General features: G+C 44.2%; 1 pseudogene; it reads right to left on the bottom strand.

The window, feature by feature from the left end:
• LOC117037127 (tubulin beta chain-like) overlaps nt 1–8,375 on the bottom strand; it is a 37,330-nt pseudogene extending 28,955 nt beyond the window's left edge.
• Nucleotides 8,376–17,933: the final 9,558 nt, after the last annotated feature.

The raw sequence follows: 17,933 nt of genomic DNA, 5'->3' as shown, positions 1-17,933 counted from the left end.
TTACAGTGAGGGCAGTACAAGTATGGAGTGAAAACATCGTGGGGTTTTGTCAGAAAGATCTGGGTTTGAATCCTACCTTGTTAGTTAATTGCTGAGTGATTTTAGGCAAGATATTTAACCTCTCAGAAAACTACCGTCTCATCATAAAATGAAAATACTACTACCCACCCAGTTGATCTGATTAAATGACTACCCATCTTCTCTCTCTCATCGTCCTACAGAAAGTCTGAATAGGGAATAATCGGGCCATAGAAGTGGCCGCCAATAAAACAAACTGATCTTTCCCTTTGTAATTTTCAACATTTGGCTTAAATTCTCTTTGGAGTGAACCAGAATAACACAGAACAAGTTGACTGGCTTTCACTAATTATACTGCAAAGTGGGGCTTCATTGCACACGTGGCGGGGGTCAAAGATAATTTGTAATTCAGAGAAGCAATGAAATGCTGGCCTGGCATTTTGATTTTCCTGTAGAAGAAGAAGTCATGACGTTTTCCGATATTTTCGGAGCATTTATGAAAGGCAGCAGCACTGAGCACTGTCAAGGTTGAACATTATCAATGAGGTAGATAATTTATGTTATTGCTACTTAAATTACTGCATACCAAACACAAGCAGAGTATGCCACAAACTAAATATCTAAAATGCGTAGGATGAGAATAAATGTTTCCATCAACGTGCAAAGAGCATTCGTTTCCAGCCAACTTGTCTTTATCTACATTGAAGTCCCAAATGGGAATTTCTGAAAGTCCATAATGTCTTGGAATATAGTTCTCCTTCAAAATTTAAAAAAAAAGGGAAAAAAAGCACTTCAATATCATTTTTTCAAATAGGTTTGTGTACTTAATTTTTTTTTCCACAGTTCTCCTTCACTATCAACTATGCCACCTGCCTTGGAGTCTAATGATTTTCATGTAGAACTGAGGGTCTTATCTGCCTCCCATTTACACAAACACTAAGTTGCCTCAAGGAAAGAAAGTAGAATTCTTTCTTCTCAAGTGAGCCTCCTTCATCACACCTGTCAGCTAACGTCCATCCAAGAGCCGAGCGTTTTACTGCACAATTGGCTTAACTCCATGGATCTCAACACACTTGCAGCTGAGGACAAACCGGGTTGGTTGCAGCCATAGGGAGGGGACACATAGTACAAGCTACAAAATAACCCAAGCTGAGAATTTGGGGATGAATGAAATGACGACTCCCAATTTCCTGGAATAATGAGTGCTGTTTTCTCCTTTTCAAAAGTCAGTTTCAAAACATCTTAAAGTCCAACAATTCACCCATTGACATGCTGGCACCATTCTCCAATCACTTACTACGTTGTGGGTGCAGAGATTTTTACACTCTCCAGCAGGAAAACATGGAAATCCCTTCATGTGCGGGAGGAAGGAGACCGAGTGCTCTTCTGCCTGGCAGTCTCACACAGATGCAGGCACAAAAGCTTTCAGACTTCCCGCTCAGGTCACCTTGATGCAAACGCTGGTCACGTCACTCCCCACAACTTATTTTCATTTCCTGAGTCTGTTGTGTTTTCTTCTTTTCCCCACTGGTCACGTAGCCATCTATTTTCAACAAAGAGCATATGACCTTTCATTTATGTTTATTGGTCATAGAAATGGCATGGCTGAAGGCAGTTGGGAAAGACTGAATTACATGGGGAGCCCTTTACTTGACAGAAGAGCTGGCAAATGGAAGAGCAGAGCTTCTCAGCTCCTGACTGACACACCCACACCCCTGGTATAACCAGCTGTCCCTGGAGAGGCCTGGGCTAAAGGTTGCCTGCCTTGGTCCAGGTTCAGAGAGGAAGGAAATGTCTCCCTTGGGAATAACCCAGACAAAGCCCAGCTGAATCCACATCCAAAGTTCGGGAGCCTCAGCAGCCCTGAACTCTCCAAAAGACATCTCTGGAGATGTGGCTACGGGACTGACCCCTCTCAGGAACACCCCCAGTGGGTGTCAGTCCCTCAGAGCACAGAGCTGAGGATACCAAGGCTCTTTGTTCTCAGCAGAGGAGACGTACTTTGGGCCCACATGTCATACTCCATGTTTGGTTATACGTTTCTTGTCTTCCAGTAGGAAGGCTCCATGTAGGTACATAATTTGTCCGTCTTGTTCACTGCTGTACACTGAGCCTAGAACTGTACCTGACACCTCAGAGGCACTCATATTTGATGAATAAATGAATTCTGGATCCCTAGTGCAGTAGCCTCTGGCTCCGGTGACAACAATCCACGAATCACAGGGGAACTTGTCTGCCACCCTTTACTAAACATGTCCTCTAAACTCTGCTTCTCCTCTGCAATGACGAAGCCAAGCGGATGGGGCACAGCAACCCAACATCATGTTCTAATGTCCTGTGGTTACATGTCTGTTTGCACAGAGGTGTTGGCAATGACAAATTCTACTGTGGGGACTTCCAGCCCAGTACAAAACAAAATAAATACACTGGGTGATATTTCATCATTTTGGGTGCTGAGGAAACACCTACTTACACCACAGTTTTTAATTCGGGAAGATCAGGCACTACTGTACTCCTCGTTTTAGAGACGGGAAGACACACACCACCAGGAATAAAACAAGTAATTGACTGCCTTTCCTCTATGCCTTAGATTCACCTTTATGGCACAGTCTGGTCCCAAGTAGGTCCTCAACAAGGCTAAGTTGAACGCAGCACAATAGATGGCCATTGAACACAGATGCACCTTATCTGCATAAAACTACACAATCTAAGACAGTTTGAACATTAGTGCGTGTGGGTGTGGGAGTCAGCAAATGCACACAAGAAAATGGAATCGCAAAGAGAAAAGAGAAGGGTCTTGCACTCCTGGCTCCCAAAAGATATTTGCCCCATGCAAATGTACACATCATCTTCCTAACACTCATCTCTGGGAGATACTGAGTGAGGCAACCAAACATCATGAAGCAGCTTTTCAGGTTCTGCCCGACCACAGGCATATACGACACGGAGTGACGCTGCAGGCCGGGGTCATGGCGCTTTGTGGGCTTGACTTTGCAGTACCTCAGCCTCAGCACGACCATTGCGATGTGCATGTAACTAAGTCCATCCCCATCGGTATCAACACTTTAGGATTGGTTTATTACCGTTAGAAGTGGTTTTGGTTGGTGGCATCAGCGATGTTTGCAATGGAAAGGATTAGGAGAAATCTAAGAGAATTTTCCACCTTCCATGAAAATGGCGTTAAAAATCAGAAAGCACACAGCCTGTGTCACCAGCACCATCTCTGTGTATAGAAGGCTTTCCTCTAGGGTTTCTCTGTTTTAAGACGGCTACTGCCCCCTCCCAACCGTAGGATGTCCCATCTGCTTGGGAGGGTTACTTTCATGCAAGTGCTGGTGGACCTGCCAGAGGACAGCAAGAGAGAGGGCAACTTCTGCCCACACCAGACCGGCTGGGAGACATCTGTTAGCACAGCCAGTACACGTGGTCAAATTTGGTCTGAGACATAGAAAAGAGTGAGGCTGCTAATTATGACATTGTCACACACACAGAGACACACACACACACACACACACACCCTGACATTCACCAACCACCCAGACTCGCTCAGGTTGGTGACTGACACTGGCTTGCTCTCCTTTAAGCCTTCCTCCCTGCCCCTCCCACCCTCCTACTCTGCTATGCCAGGGGCTCGTCATGGCCTCTGTTCAACTTGACTGACAGCATTTTCTCACCTCCTTCCTCCTTCTACTGTCCTCTTAGCCTCTGCCAGATAACTCCACATTCCCTAAAGGGGAATCCAATTGGGTCTACTGATGCTTGCAAATTAGGCCACTTGGGGCAGGCTTGCTGTTGTAGAGTTGGACTTGCCTTGGGTCACTTTACTCAATGTCCCGACAGCCATGGCCAGAGAGGTGGGGTCAGATGGAATGGCAAGTGCTCAAGTGCCCCTCAGCGGATTACAGTAGGAGTCTTCCCGTCCACAGGAGAAGGAGCAGAAACACTCAAACCGAACACAGATACAAATCTCTGTATGAACACTCAGCAGAATTCTAAGAAAGAGTATTTGGCTAGGGTTCATTTTCATGGTCCAGCTATAAACTCTGGGCTAGGGGTAATGAAAAATGATCTGTTAACTGGTTTTCATCTAAAATGCTTTTTCATATATTCACTCTCTTTTTTTCTTTCAATTCCCATTTATTTTTGACTCTTAGGGCAATGTCATTTTTTTCAACATAAAAAAGAGCAAGTCAACACAAAATAGAAATTTGAAGTGTAGGGTAGGACAAAACCAGGGGTAGGAGGAAAATGGCAATAGCAAAAGAGATGAGATGTTGCCAGAAGATGGTGTCCCACCCCTCTCCGCTGGGGAATGACTCAAACATTTAGGTGGCAGTACATACAGCAAGGTATTTTTGGGGGAGCGGGGTAAGATAAGCAAAGGTGGGATGGGGAGGGCCTGTCTGGAGGCTTAGGGACCAAAGCTGGTCCCTTTCCCCTTAACCCTCTCCTCAACCAGAGAAAGGAAGGGATCCAACGTGGGAGGGAGGTAAATTGGAAGAGGGAAGGATCCCACTTGACAGAGTGGGGCAGACCCCTACAAAGGAAACAGCTCAGGACGGAGCTTGGGAGAGAGACTGAAAATGGATGTAATACGGGAGGGAGGTAAATTGGAAGAGGGAAGGATCCCACTTGACAGAGTGGGGCAGACCCCTACAAAGGAAACAGCTCAGGATGGAGCTTGGAGGGAGACTGAAAATGGATGTAATACTACTGTTAACACCTCCCCCAAGCCGCGAGAGGAGCAGGGAAATACCTGGAAACTAGGACTTTAATAGCCTGGATCCCACTCCCCAACTGCTCTAGAATGGGAAGCCCCACCCCTTCCTGTAGGGACTTAGGGTGGTTTCCTTGCCCTGCTACTTAGGGAGGGTTTTTTTTTTCCCCTTGGCTACCACATGGGCTTAGGATGATGGTCACCCACCCGGGTTTTCAGCATGGTTCTAAACAGGATCTGGATGAAACCCAGCTTCTTAGAGAATTATCTTGAAAACAGAGAGGAAAATATTAGCTGGACAGATTGGGAAGAGTGGACAACAGAAGGAGGAATGCAAGATTACCCAGAATGAAAAGAATCTAGATTTCCCAGAGTGGAAAGAGAGGAGACATTCAATAAACAATGAATATTAATTCAGTGCCTATTATGTACCAGGCACTGTTCTAGAACCACCCCGCCCCCCACCCAAAGAAAAAAGGGGCAGAAAATGCAAATTCTGAGGGAGAGTAAAGGGGCAGCTGAGTGAGGAAGGAAGGAGGCTGAAGGAACTGAGACGCCTGAGTGACGGACAGGGCTTGGCTTTAGGCCTCCTCTTCGGCCCTTCTCACCGAAATCCTCCTCTTCTTCTGAGGTCCCTTCCTGGTACTGCTGGTACTCGAAACACCAGGTCGTTCATGTTGCTCGTGGGCCTCGTGAACTCCATTCATCCATGCCCTCGCCCCGTGTGTACCAGTGCAGGAAGGCCTTGCTCCAGAACATGGCCGTGAACTGCTCGGAGATGCGCTTGAACAGCTCCTGGATGGCCATGCTGTTGCCAAGAAAGGTGACCGTCACCTTCAAGCCGCGGGGCGGGATGGATGTTGCACACGGCCCATCTTCACATTGTTGGGGATCCACTCCACGAAAGTAGCTGCTGCTTCTTGTTCTGCACGTTGAGCATCTGCTCGTCCACCTCCTTCATGGACATCCGCCCACGGAAGATGGTGGCCACCGTCAGGTAGTGGCCATGGCAGGCCGTCATGTTCTTGGTATTGAATACCTGCTGGGTGAGCTCGGGCACAGTGAGGGCCCGATCCTGCTGGCTTCCACGGCTGGTTAGAGGGGCAAAGCCAGACATGAAGAAGTGGAGGCGTGGGCAGGGCACCATGTTGACTACAAGCTTTGCGGAGGTCAGCATTGAGCTGGCCAGGGAAGCGGAAGCAGGTTGTGACACCACTCATGGTGGCTGAGATGCGTTGGTTCAGGTCCCTGTAGTTGGTGTGGTCAGCTTGAGGGTGTGGAAGCAGATGTCATAAGGGGCCTCGTTATCAATGCAGCAGGTCTCATCAGTATTCTCTACCAACTGATGGTCGGGGAGGGTGGCATTCGCTCAGGTCCTTTTGGCCAGATCTTCATATATATCACGTATTGGCCAAGTACAGTTCTAATCAAACTCAGAAAAATCATCTTTCTCTCTCCACTGACTACATTGCAGCCCTTGTTTTTAAACATTTTGCAAGTAACTGTGAGAATGCTGGTATCTCTAGGAAATGTGACACAAAAGATAGGAAGTGCACTGCAGCATTTCCAAAGACAATAAAGATAATGAATTCCATTTCACCAGCATTGAATGCATAATTAAAGTGGAAGCCTGATTTTCTCTCTGCTCAAGGTCATTCCCCACGCCCTGTTCAGGGGAGGCCCGTTGTAATGCAGCATGTTTGCCCAGGCTTCTCAGTCAGTCAACACTCCCCCCAGTGACTGGGGATGTCCCGGGCTTTGTGAGGCCAGGCCTGGGTCCGTTGCAATTCACTGTTGCATCACCAGTGCCCCTCAACACTTAACAAATGAATTAGCAAAATGCCCAATACTGTGCCAGGCTCTGCGAAAGATGCACCAAGGGAGCTCACAAGAAATTGATCGTTTTGTCACTTGTGTTTCTGCCAGTTTCTCTCTGTAGTTCTACCCTTTACCTCCATTTCATCCCCACCTTCCCCTGCAAGGAATTGCTAATCTACTTTCTGTATCTATAGATTTGCCTATCCTGAACATTTCATATAAAGGGAATCATGTAGCATGTGATCTTTTGTGACTGCCTTCTTTGACTTAGCATATTTCCAAGTTTCATCGATGCTATAGCATGTATAAACACTTTATTCCTTTCTATGGCTGAATAATACCTAGTGTGTGGATATACATATTGTTTATCCGTCCATTTATGGACATTTGTGTTGTTTCCATGTTTTGGCTCTTATGCTTAATATTGCTATAAACATTTGTGTACAGCTTTGTGTGGACACGTTTTCAGTTCTCTTGGGTAGATACTCTTTCAGCAATTGGGTAGAATTGCTGGGTCAAATGGTACTCTATGTCTAACATATTCCTGCTATCTAATTTTGTTTTTCCTTTTCCAAGCTCTTTGTTTCATATACCAGTACTACCACCTACACATCTTGTCCTTGCCTTTTGTTGAATTAAGCCTCCTGAGTTCCCATTTTTTCTTCTACTAGTTAAAAAGTTATATATTCTATACTTATTCTTTTGGCAATTTACCCTTAAATTTTTAACCTTTAATTTTAAGCTTTAAATATTTAATTCACATATATTTCTTAAATAAGGTCCTTCTCTGTATCTTCCCTCCAAGACAGGGCAAGAAGCATAACGTGCTTTTATATCTCTCTACTCTCCCCTATCACCTCCTGCCCTACCTCCATGTTGAAATCATCTGGCATTCTAGGTTCAGATCATTCTTTTAAAACATTTCCTCTATTAGTACTTATTTAGACAGCTCTGGATTTTATTCACCATTGCATCTCTCTGCTTCTTCCTGAGCTAATTTTTCTTCTTGCTGAATTACAGTCTCCAGTTTTTCAGAGACAGTCTGCAGGTAGTATGCTTTAAATCCACATGTTTGGAACACTCGGCATTTAAACCACATATTCCAATATCCCTTCTCTGATTAAAACCACGCAATGACTCCTGATTGACTCAGAGTAAACATTACGTTTCTCAAATGCCGGCATGACCTGGCTCCCATTCCTCTCAGACCCCACCACTGGCCACTCACATGTCATTTGTGACGCTCGGGCCACCCTCCTCCCTGTTCTCTAACAGTTGCGGGCAGGCAGACACCATCCCATCTTATGCCCTTGTTCTAGCTCTTTTCTCTCTGGAACACTGTACTCTCCCCCCAGAAAATCATTTAGCCAACTCCCTCACCTCAATTCTCTGCTCAAACGTCACCTCCCCAGGGCAGCCTCCCCTATGTTCACTGCCTCCTTCCACTCTCGAACCCCCAGTTCCCTTCATTTTGCTCTACAATTTCTGGTTTTCCGTAAGAAATGAAGTGTGAACTTAATCACCTCCTAAACATACTATATTGCCCAGTGGTGGTTTGCTGCAGCTCAACCCCCACCACTTTTCTGCCCTGCTCTGTAACACAGGGTACTGTGCTCTCAGGTCACGTGCCCTCTGGCTTCTGGGAGTTTCAGCCAATGGGAGGCACTGGCAGAAGGTTGACAGATGGGAAGAAGAGAAAGACTGGGGTACTTCTCTCTCTCCTGGCACCTCCAACAGCATCTTCCTGTGTCCTCTCCATGGCTCCATCTTCCTCCATGTAGCCCCTTGCTCTGTGACCCAGTGCCTTCCAGGCCGCCCCCATGGAGCCTCTAGTCTGTACAAACAGCCTCAACTTCCAGGTTCTAGTAAAACCACCCTTGCTTTTGTCCCTCTGGCCCTAGAGGTGGTAGCAGCTTCCTGCTCCTGTGAACTCTGGGTACCTTAGATCCCTTTTGGCTCCCCTTCTCTTTCAATACTTGTGTTACTCCCTTGTATGAAACTTCTTCCGTACAAATTCTAGGGTGGTTTTGATTTCTTGGCTGCATGCTGATTGACACCCAGCAATATAACTTACTTATTTGTTGCGTTTATAATTTGTCTGCCCATGAGCTCCACCAGGACAGGGATTTGTTTCTTTCATTTACCGACATGCAGCAATTGCCTAGAATGGTGCCTGGCACAGAGTAGGTACTGAATAAATGTTTGTTGAATAAATATTAATCTCTTTGCTGAATGCTGGGATATGACCCCAGATCCCTCCCTCAAGATGGAAGAGTTTACTCCCCCAAACAGCTAGGAGAACTGCTGACAGACATATCTTAGCTTTCAGCCTTCTTTAGAAATGACCCTCAGCTAGAAAGAGCTGCCTCATCCAAGGCTGCACCCCTTTCCTGGGGGCACCCTGCACCCGAGGTCTGGCCCATATGGGAGCAGAAAGGTCCCTTGTAATGTGGGACAACTCTGAAGGCCATCCCACCTCAGAGCTTCCCTTGGGGTCAGCTGAAGCCTTTGCCAGGGCTTCATGGCCACCCAGCTTTTCTCTTTTCCTAATCCTGCTGCCTTCCGTCCCTGTGGGTGTTGCTCCCTAATCAAACTCCCATGTGCTAGCTTCATCTCAGCGTCTGCTTCCTGGTCAGCCTACCCTGGAGCACTTTTATTGGCTATAAAGCTCTGGGTCTTTTTCCTCAACAGAGTTGAAGCAATAGCCCTATGGTCTTGTTTCTGTAGATGCTGATTAGAATTTTAATTTGATCAGAGTCTAGCTCTTTAATCATTGTGGCAAACATTCAGCTGCCTCCCCCTTCTCCTTGCTGATAGAACCAGGGTGTTGTTCAGGTTTCTGATGACCAGTGTGCCTTGGTCTTCTGTCTATCTCCAGGGTGTACGGGTGAATTACCCTTAGCCATTGCTTCCCGTTTTTTTGGTATCAAGGTCCACACAAGGCATGTTTTTCATATGACACCTTTCAAGTGCTTGCATTTATCCTGGGAGGCAACCAGCCTGGGAGGTCCCACTCAGGCTGCCCTAAGGACTGAGACGATCAAAGTCTCAGAACTGTCACCCACTTTTCACACTGGCCCACCAGCTAAGACTCTCTGGTCCAAGTCAATCATTCAATCATGGTAACTCCAGTCCTCTGATTGTAACTGCTTTGGGTGCGGAAGACAGGGTTTCCTTTTCTAGCTTTTGTTGTGCAGATAGAGATGTGTATAGCTGCATCATCTTGTAACCATGGGGTAACAGTCTAGGAACAAACAGCAAATACTCTATGGAAGGCAAAACCGAAAATAAGTAAAAAAGAAAAGAAAGTATCAGGATAGCAGATAATATTGGGCCGCTAAATTAATTCTGGAACTTTGTATGTAAAGAATTTTCCTCATTTTGTAAAATTTTCTTTCAATTGGGTCTTCTCTTATTGGGACCAAAAAGCATTCTATCGGATACAGTGGGTAATCTTGTTTGTTTCTAGTGGCTTTTGGGTAGGATGTAAATAAAAGTCATTAGCTAACACCAATGACAAACCCTTTTTTGTTCTTTTCCTGCTATCTCCTACCTGAGACTGAGAATGCATGTCTTGTCTGAAGCTCTAGCAGCCATTTGTCACCATAGGAGAAAGGCCAAGCAAATGAAGACACTTCAGTCCTGAACCAGTGCCAGCAATCTCCTCCCTCTGGACCTATTATAAAAGCAAACCAGCCCTCATGTCTTTAAGCCACTACAGGCGGGTCTGTCACCAGCAGTCAAACAAAAGTCCTTACTGATTCAATATCCTTCATATGTTTGTCTAGTAGGTTGTCTATTTCTTGTCAAATTTTATGAGCTCTGTATGTATTGTAGAGATTTACCCTTATCTGTACTACAAACATTTTCTCAAGCTGTCTCTCGTCTATTAACTTTTACAGTATTTTGCCTTGAAAATGTTTTATACTTTCATATAATCATTTTTTTTTCTTTTATAGCTTCTGAGACTGCCCTCTTAGTCACTGCTGTGGTATTAAAGATAGGCCCACAAATTCTGTGATATTCTTCCCATTAAGAGGTGAAATTTAATTCCCTTCCCCTCCAGTGTGGGCTGGATTTAGTCATTTGTTTCTAATGAACAGAATATGGCAGAAGTGATGAGATGTCACTTCTCAAATTAGGTTAGAAAAAGGCTGAGGCCTCCATCTTGGGTGCATGCATTCCTCTCTCTCTCTCTCTCTCTCTCTCTCTCTCTCTCTCTCTGTCTGTCTCTCTCTCTCTGTCTCTCTCTCTCTCTTACACACACACACACACACACACACACACACACACACACCTCTCACTCCGGGGGAAGCAAGCAAGCTACCACGATTTAAGGAGCTCTATGGAGGGATCTTCATGGTGAAAAAGTGGAGGCTTCCTGCCAATAACAGTAAGGAACTGAAACCCACCAAAAACCACACGAGGGAGCTTAGAAGCAGAAGCTCAGGCCCAGTTGAGCCTTCAGATGACAGTGGCCCTTGCCGACTACTTGACTATAATCTCACAAGAGACCCTGAATCAGAACCACCCAGTTAAGCCACTCTGAGATTCCTGATCCTTAGAAAGTCCCTGAGATAATACGTGTTCAGTGTTTTAAGCTGCTAAGTGTTAGAGTACTTTGTTGTTACATAGCAATAGATAAGTAATACTGTTACCAACCATTCCCAGTACCCCACCCAGCTATACTCGCCGACATTTTCTTATAGGGTTTTAACTTTTTTAAAAATACACATCTTTAGTCTTGAATCTATAGGATTGAAGCATTTTATACGAGAAAAATAGTCCACATACTTTTCTAGGATGAGCATCATTATTATATCTAATTATTGAATCTATTAACTCTTGAAAATATTAAGTCTTTATAGAAATTAGGCTCTCTTTCTGAATTTTCTCCTGAAACAGAGAGAATTTGTACATTTGTCAGTCTCTAAGCGCATAGAAATTGTTTGATGACAGTGGCCATTGGATGGGGCCAGAGGCCCACTGTGGGGCAGTCCGGAGAAGACTGAATGACGGGGAGAGGATATATTACACGGAGGGAGATGGAGCCATGGAGGACACACAGATGGATGTTGCTGAAGATGCCACAGGAAGCAGAGAGAGGAGGAGAAGGACCCTGTTTTTTCCCTTCCTACCATTCTCCAATCATCTGCCAAAGCCTCCCATTGGCTGGACCTCCCAGAAGTAAAGAAGGAAGGAAGGAGGATTGGGAAGGAAGAGTCTAAGACTGCAATGTTTTTATAAAAAAGTTAAAACCCAGCCGATGAGGAAGTCCTTAAGCAAAAGCTGTCAGTGAGAAGAATCTCACACCCCTCTAGGATGCCTACCATGCCTGGTCCCTGGCTGGGAGTAGCCCAGCAGAATCATAATTTCAGTTCAAACCCCTTAGTGAATCCAGAGAAGCAGCAGGTGAGGCTATCAGTCAACTACATTCCCCTTAGCAGATCTGAGCAGCACATTTCCACAGTTACCTTTAGTTTTTAAATCCAATATGTATTGAAATCACTAGAACAGAATCGCCGGTGCTAACTGCAAAGCATAGTATATACTAACTAACTATATAAATACTTGGCATCGCGCATTTGTCAAGATAGCATGTTACAGGAACGTGCATACTATACTCCATTTTTGTCAATTGTCAAAAAAATAACTACCTTTTTATCTATCCGGAGAAATCCAAAACTCCAATTCAAAAATCTTTATGCACTCCTATGTTTATTGCAGCACTATACACAATAGCCAAGACATGGAAACAACCAAAATGCCCATCGGTAGATGACTGGATTAAGAAACAGTGGTACATTTATACAATGGAGTATTACGCAGCCATAAAGAAGAAAGAAATCTTACCATTTGCAACAACATGGATGGAACTAGAGAACATTATGTTAAGTGAAATAAGTCAGACAGAGAAAGACAAATACCATATGATCTCACTTATATGTGGAATCTAAAGAAAAGAATAAGTGAATGAACTAACCAGAAACAGTTTTGGAGACAAAGAGGAAAAACTGAGGATTGCTAGATGGGTGGGGGGGGGGGCGGATGAAGGGATTGAAGGGCAGTCGGTGACCACAGGATGGCCACGGGGTATGAAAATTAATCTGGGGAACGTAATTTAGTGGTTACCAGAGGGTAAGGGGGTTGGGGGTGGGAGAGGGTAAGGGGGATCAAATATACGGTGATGGAAGGAGAGCTGACTCTGGGTAGTGAACACACAATGTAATTTATAGATGATGTGATACAGAATTGCACACCTGAAATCTATGTAATTTTACTAACAATTGTCACCCCAATAAATTTAAATTAAAAATAAAATAAAATAAAATAAAATAAATAAAAATAAAATAAAATATAAAACTGTAAAAAAAATAATAATAATAACTACCTTTTACCTGAAGGAAAATTATATGTTCAAATTGAATGGCAACTATGTTCCAATAACAGTAAGGAATGGTCTTAGGCATTGGGAGGGCATAGTGGTTTTAACAAGACACACAGACTCTGCCCACAAGGCGCTTACACTCTAGAGGGGAACGTGGTCGGGGACAAAATTCAACAGGCTAATAAGATGGAGAACCCTGATGCGTAGGGTGGGAGACACCCAAAAGGAAGGAGCCAGGGGAAGACATTAGGTAGAGTAGTTCAGGCAGGCCCCTGAAGAGATGACAATTGAGCTGGGATTGGAATGAAATCGCTTTTGCTATTTCAAAATGTGTCATAACTTATGTTCAATGCTTCGAGTGCCTTTAGGTCATCTCGATTAGGGATAAATAGAAGTCAATATATTAGATGTTTAGAATTCTTGTGTCTTGAGATAAAAATCAACTGGCTTCTTTTTATAACCTTCGTGATTTTTTTTTTTTTAAATGACAAATTTAGAGAGAAAGTTTTAGGCTGCTATTTGCAAGCATTTCTCTCCAAATAACACATTACAGATGTGGATAGTATTTATTCTCAATAAGTAAAAAATCCAAATTGGAGTGGTTTTCACCACATTTTCTCTGTACCACTGGTTGCTGAACGGAGACATGTTGAGCTGCTATATAAAGATCTGAAGGAGATAAATGCAACTTACAAATCTGAAAAGACCATCTTGAGGCAAATTTGAGGAATTACTTATCTTCTTAAAAATTTATTTCAGCATCAATATTCCTGTGTTTCCTACCTTCCATTAAGTGTTTTTATGGCTGTGAATTCAACACTATGAGTAAGAATAAAACAATTGAAAATATATTATATCATGGTTAAAGTAACTGCAGTGTTCACTCCGCTCTACTAACCACAGTGGACTTGAGTTCAGATAGACAATCAAATTCACAGGACACAGTAGGCCCAGCCCAATACCAAGTTTACTTAGCTTTACTAAAGAATAGAGGACATGCAATATCCTGGCATGCACGGCAATGGCACAGCACAAGTCCTGTGACTCCCAGGCATGGTCATTCTGAATATGGGACATCCGGGCACCCAAGAGACAAGATTGAGTGCAGACGGCATCAGCTCCGAGCCCCCTTCAGCTTTATGCCCATTGGGGATGTGAAGACTCCCTCCTTCTTCAAGGCAGCTGCATCTCACCAATGCCAATTACTTATTACTCAACAACCAATTTTGACAACATGCATAGACAGCTAAGCACCTGTACATAATTCTCCACCAGATTCTATTTAATCAGTAGCACACAATCCCAACAATTCCTTGAATTTACGTTGCATAATGGAAAGACCTGGAGTCAAACCCGCAGCTATCCCTAATGCTAGAGGAAAGACCATGGAACCAGCTATTAACCCATTCTTTCTAGCTCACCTCCTGATCCCCATTAAAGCCTCCTTGATATATATTTGAGGCAGTTTTTTATTCTTTGTACACCAACGTCTATATTTGTTGTACAGAAAAATAAATATACTAGACTATAGAAAATCACCAAGACCTGTACCCCCAAGGAGGCGTTGGAATTCTCTCCACAAAGCAAGTTGACAAGACTCTGTCCCACTCATAAGTTTCCTTTACCGATTGCTCCATTACTCCCACCTCCATTACTCCCTTACATCGGGCAGATGCTGCACTGTGGGTATGAAAGTCCCCAGGTAGGAAAGGCATGTCTAAGAACAGAAAGGATATAAGTGTGCCTGGAGCCTGGTCATCAGGAGGTAGAATTAGAAGATACTAGCAAGGTAAGCAGGAACCAGACCTGCAGGCCTATAGACCATGGTAAGAAGTCCTGAATTTTACTGTTGAAGATAGGGAGCCATGCAAGTCTTCAAAGCAGGAAATGCCATGATCTGGTTTATGTCTGAGGGAGGTTGTTCTGGCTGCAATATGGAGAAGAGGTAGGAGAAGGTCAAGCAAGCAAAGTTTATCCAAATGAGAGATGAAGAGGGCTTGATTAGGAGATGATGGAAAGATATAGGTAGATTCAAGACAATATGGAGCATGAACCAACGTGTCTTACATATGGATTGGTGGGCAGAGGCTCTATGCTGGGGTAAAAGGAGAACTGAGGGTGATGTCTAGGTTTTTGGCTTGAAGAAAAAACAAACATATAAGAGGTAAGTAGGTAGGAAACAAGGTTTGGGCAACCAGAAGGGCATCGGAAGAGCTCTCTGTGAACAAAAGTGACTTGAAATGCACATAAATGTTGGACGGCTAGTATATGGGGTGTAATTAAAGGCACGAAAATACACAAGATGACCCAGTGCATGTTTATAAAGATCAGTCCTATAGCATGGACGTGGGCAAAGGTTTAACTACAATAGTGGACACCGTGGTGTTTCCCATAAAGAACAAAGAAGTAGCCCAAAATTCATTGATAGGAGTCTAATTAAACAATACTGTGCCATCAATTAAAACTGTGTTCTCTCACGTATTTGCTCACATGGAAATAGGTCTGTGATATTTAGAAAATAAGAGTTATGGGGCTATTTACTGTGATCCCATTTTTATTCAAGAAATTCTCTGTGCATGTACATAAAAATAAGAGCAAAAAAAATAGACACTAAAATATACATTAAAATATGAATGGTTGTTCTGAATGGCTAGATTATAGATTTTTTGTTTCTACTTTCAGAATCTTCTTCAATGAACGTGTATCATTTGTATAATAGGAGAACAGCTATGAAAAATAATCTGATTCCTTACAGCTCACCTTTGGGACTAAATGCTGCTTCTAGAAACTCATGTGTGGGCAGTGAGCCAAGCCCAGTGGATCAGGACAGTCAAATCTATCTTACTTCTTAGCATCATTTCTGTAGCCAGCAGTTCTGAACCTTGGCTGCTCAATAGAACAAGCTGGGAAATTTCTATTTCTATGCCAGGGCCCTGTCGCTAGAGATTCTGACTTAAATGGTCTGGAAAGTGGTCCAGGCATAACTATTTTGGGGACTCTGGTGACTCTGATGGGCACATCACGCTGGGAACCACTGGTAAGCCCTGGTTTGGTCTCCAAAGCACAGGCGGTCAACACTGAGAGAGGAGAGTAGAATAGAATGGAAGCTGAAGGAGGAAAAATTGTGGAAGAAAGGAGACTTGGAAATAAAGGATGAAAGAGAAACTAATCAGGACACAAAATGCAAAGAGGAAAAGGTTGAGAATTGCTCCCACCTCAAAATAGATTTTATTTCACACCAGACACGAGTTAGCTGCAAAAATTTGATCTCTGCACAGAAGTTCATCGTCAGAGGCCGTTCCCAAAGCTGCTGGAGCAGGTGTTTCCTCCCCAAAGAGGGCGGGCCAGAACTGTAAATCTCATTTTGGAAGTTTAGAGCCCTGGGGATACTATTCTGTGTCTCTGCCATCTGTAGTACATCTCGATTCCCGTTTCTGGGGCAGCCCTCGATCTAACTTGCCCCATGATTTGCATTCTCACACAGTATGTGAATGGAGGGGGAGAGCCCTTGGCAAGGCAGCCCTGGGGTCTCCTTCCTTCAAAAGATTTGCCAGTGATCCTTGCCCTGCTGGCTTCCTCTTTAATTGGCCCACGCTGTGGGGAGCAATTGAGATTAAATGGCCACTTGCTGGGTGGCTGTGCAATGCCAGGCATGCGTGACCCTATTTGGAGCATTTGTTGTATCCCAGGATTGCATGAAACAACCGGCTCTGGGGTGTTCCTTGAAACCCTGACAAAGCAGGCTCTTAATTTTGCAAAACAGCCTCCGAAGTCAAACCAGCTCTATACTAGAGCCATTCTAGTCAGAGGGATGTCACAGCAGAAACCATAAGGCACAGAAAGAATGGGACAGAAGGAAATTTAGGGTTGTGACTCAAGAAAATGGGTTACTGTACAATTGCCATCTTGCTCTGAAAAGCCAGCGAGGGACAGGGAAGAGCCCCTTCTGCTCCCAGAGGCTCTGCGTGCGTATAACCACGCTGGGCAGCCTCTGGGACAAACAAAGGACATCCCAAGAGAGTGCATGAGTTCTGCGTTTTTGGATGCTTAGGCCTGGATCTACGGGCTGCTGCCTGCAACTTGGGCCAAGTTGCTGAGCTTCCTGAGGCCTCAGATCCCAGGCTCCACAAGAGGGTAACAGGAAAGCACCAGAAATCAAAGGTGTATTTTCATCTTCTCCTGGGAGTGCTCTCAAAGATGAGCTTCAGGAGCCCTGTGCAATCCCATCCTGCAGAATGGACTGGGGACTTTCTTTAGACTGAGCCAATGCAAATGCCAATCCCTTGGCAAACCCAGAGTCTGACCACTTCCTATTACCTGCAGTCACACCCCAGCCTCCTATGAGCTCTCTAGTTCATCTCCTACTAGTTTCCTCACTTCCCCCGTCCACACCCCCCACACACACACTCTTGTCCCAGGGCCTTTGCACTTGCTTTCCTAAATCAGATCCATATTGGAGAGGAAATTGAACTTCTCATAGCAAGTACAACATTTCCATCTAATAAGGATCTCTTCAGCCCCCCACTGCAAACAAATTACAAAATGTATACAGTAGTCCCCCCTTAGCCATGTTTTCGCTTTCTGTGGTTTCAGTTACTCTTGGTCAGTCATGGTCCACAGATATAAAATGGAAAGTTCCAGAAATAAACAATTCATAAGTTTTAAATTGTGCACCATTCTATCCAAGCAGCATGATGAAATTTCACGCCATCATGCACTGTCCTACCCTGGACGTGAATCATCCCTTTGTCCAGCATATACACGCTGTACATGCTCCACTCCTGTTCATCACTTAGTAGCCATCTCAGTTATCAGAGCGACTGTCTTGGTATTGCAATGCTTATGCTCAAATAATCCTTATTTTACTTGATAATGGCCCCAAAGCCATCCACATAACTTTCATTACAGTATATTGTTCTATTTTATTATTGTTGTTAATCTCTTACTGTGCCAAATTTATAAATTAGACATCATTATAGACATGCATATATA

The sequence above is a fragment of the Rhinolophus ferrumequinum genome, chromosome 17 (genome assembly GCF_004115265.2).
Source record: "Rhinolophus ferrumequinum isolate MPI-CBG mRhiFer1 chromosome 17, mRhiFer1_v1.p, whole genome shotgun sequence".
Lineage (NCBI taxonomy): Eukaryota > Metazoa > Chordata > Mammalia > Chiroptera > Rhinolophidae > Rhinolophus > Rhinolophus ferrumequinum.
This window is presented reverse-complemented; position numbering and strand designations above follow the sequence as displayed.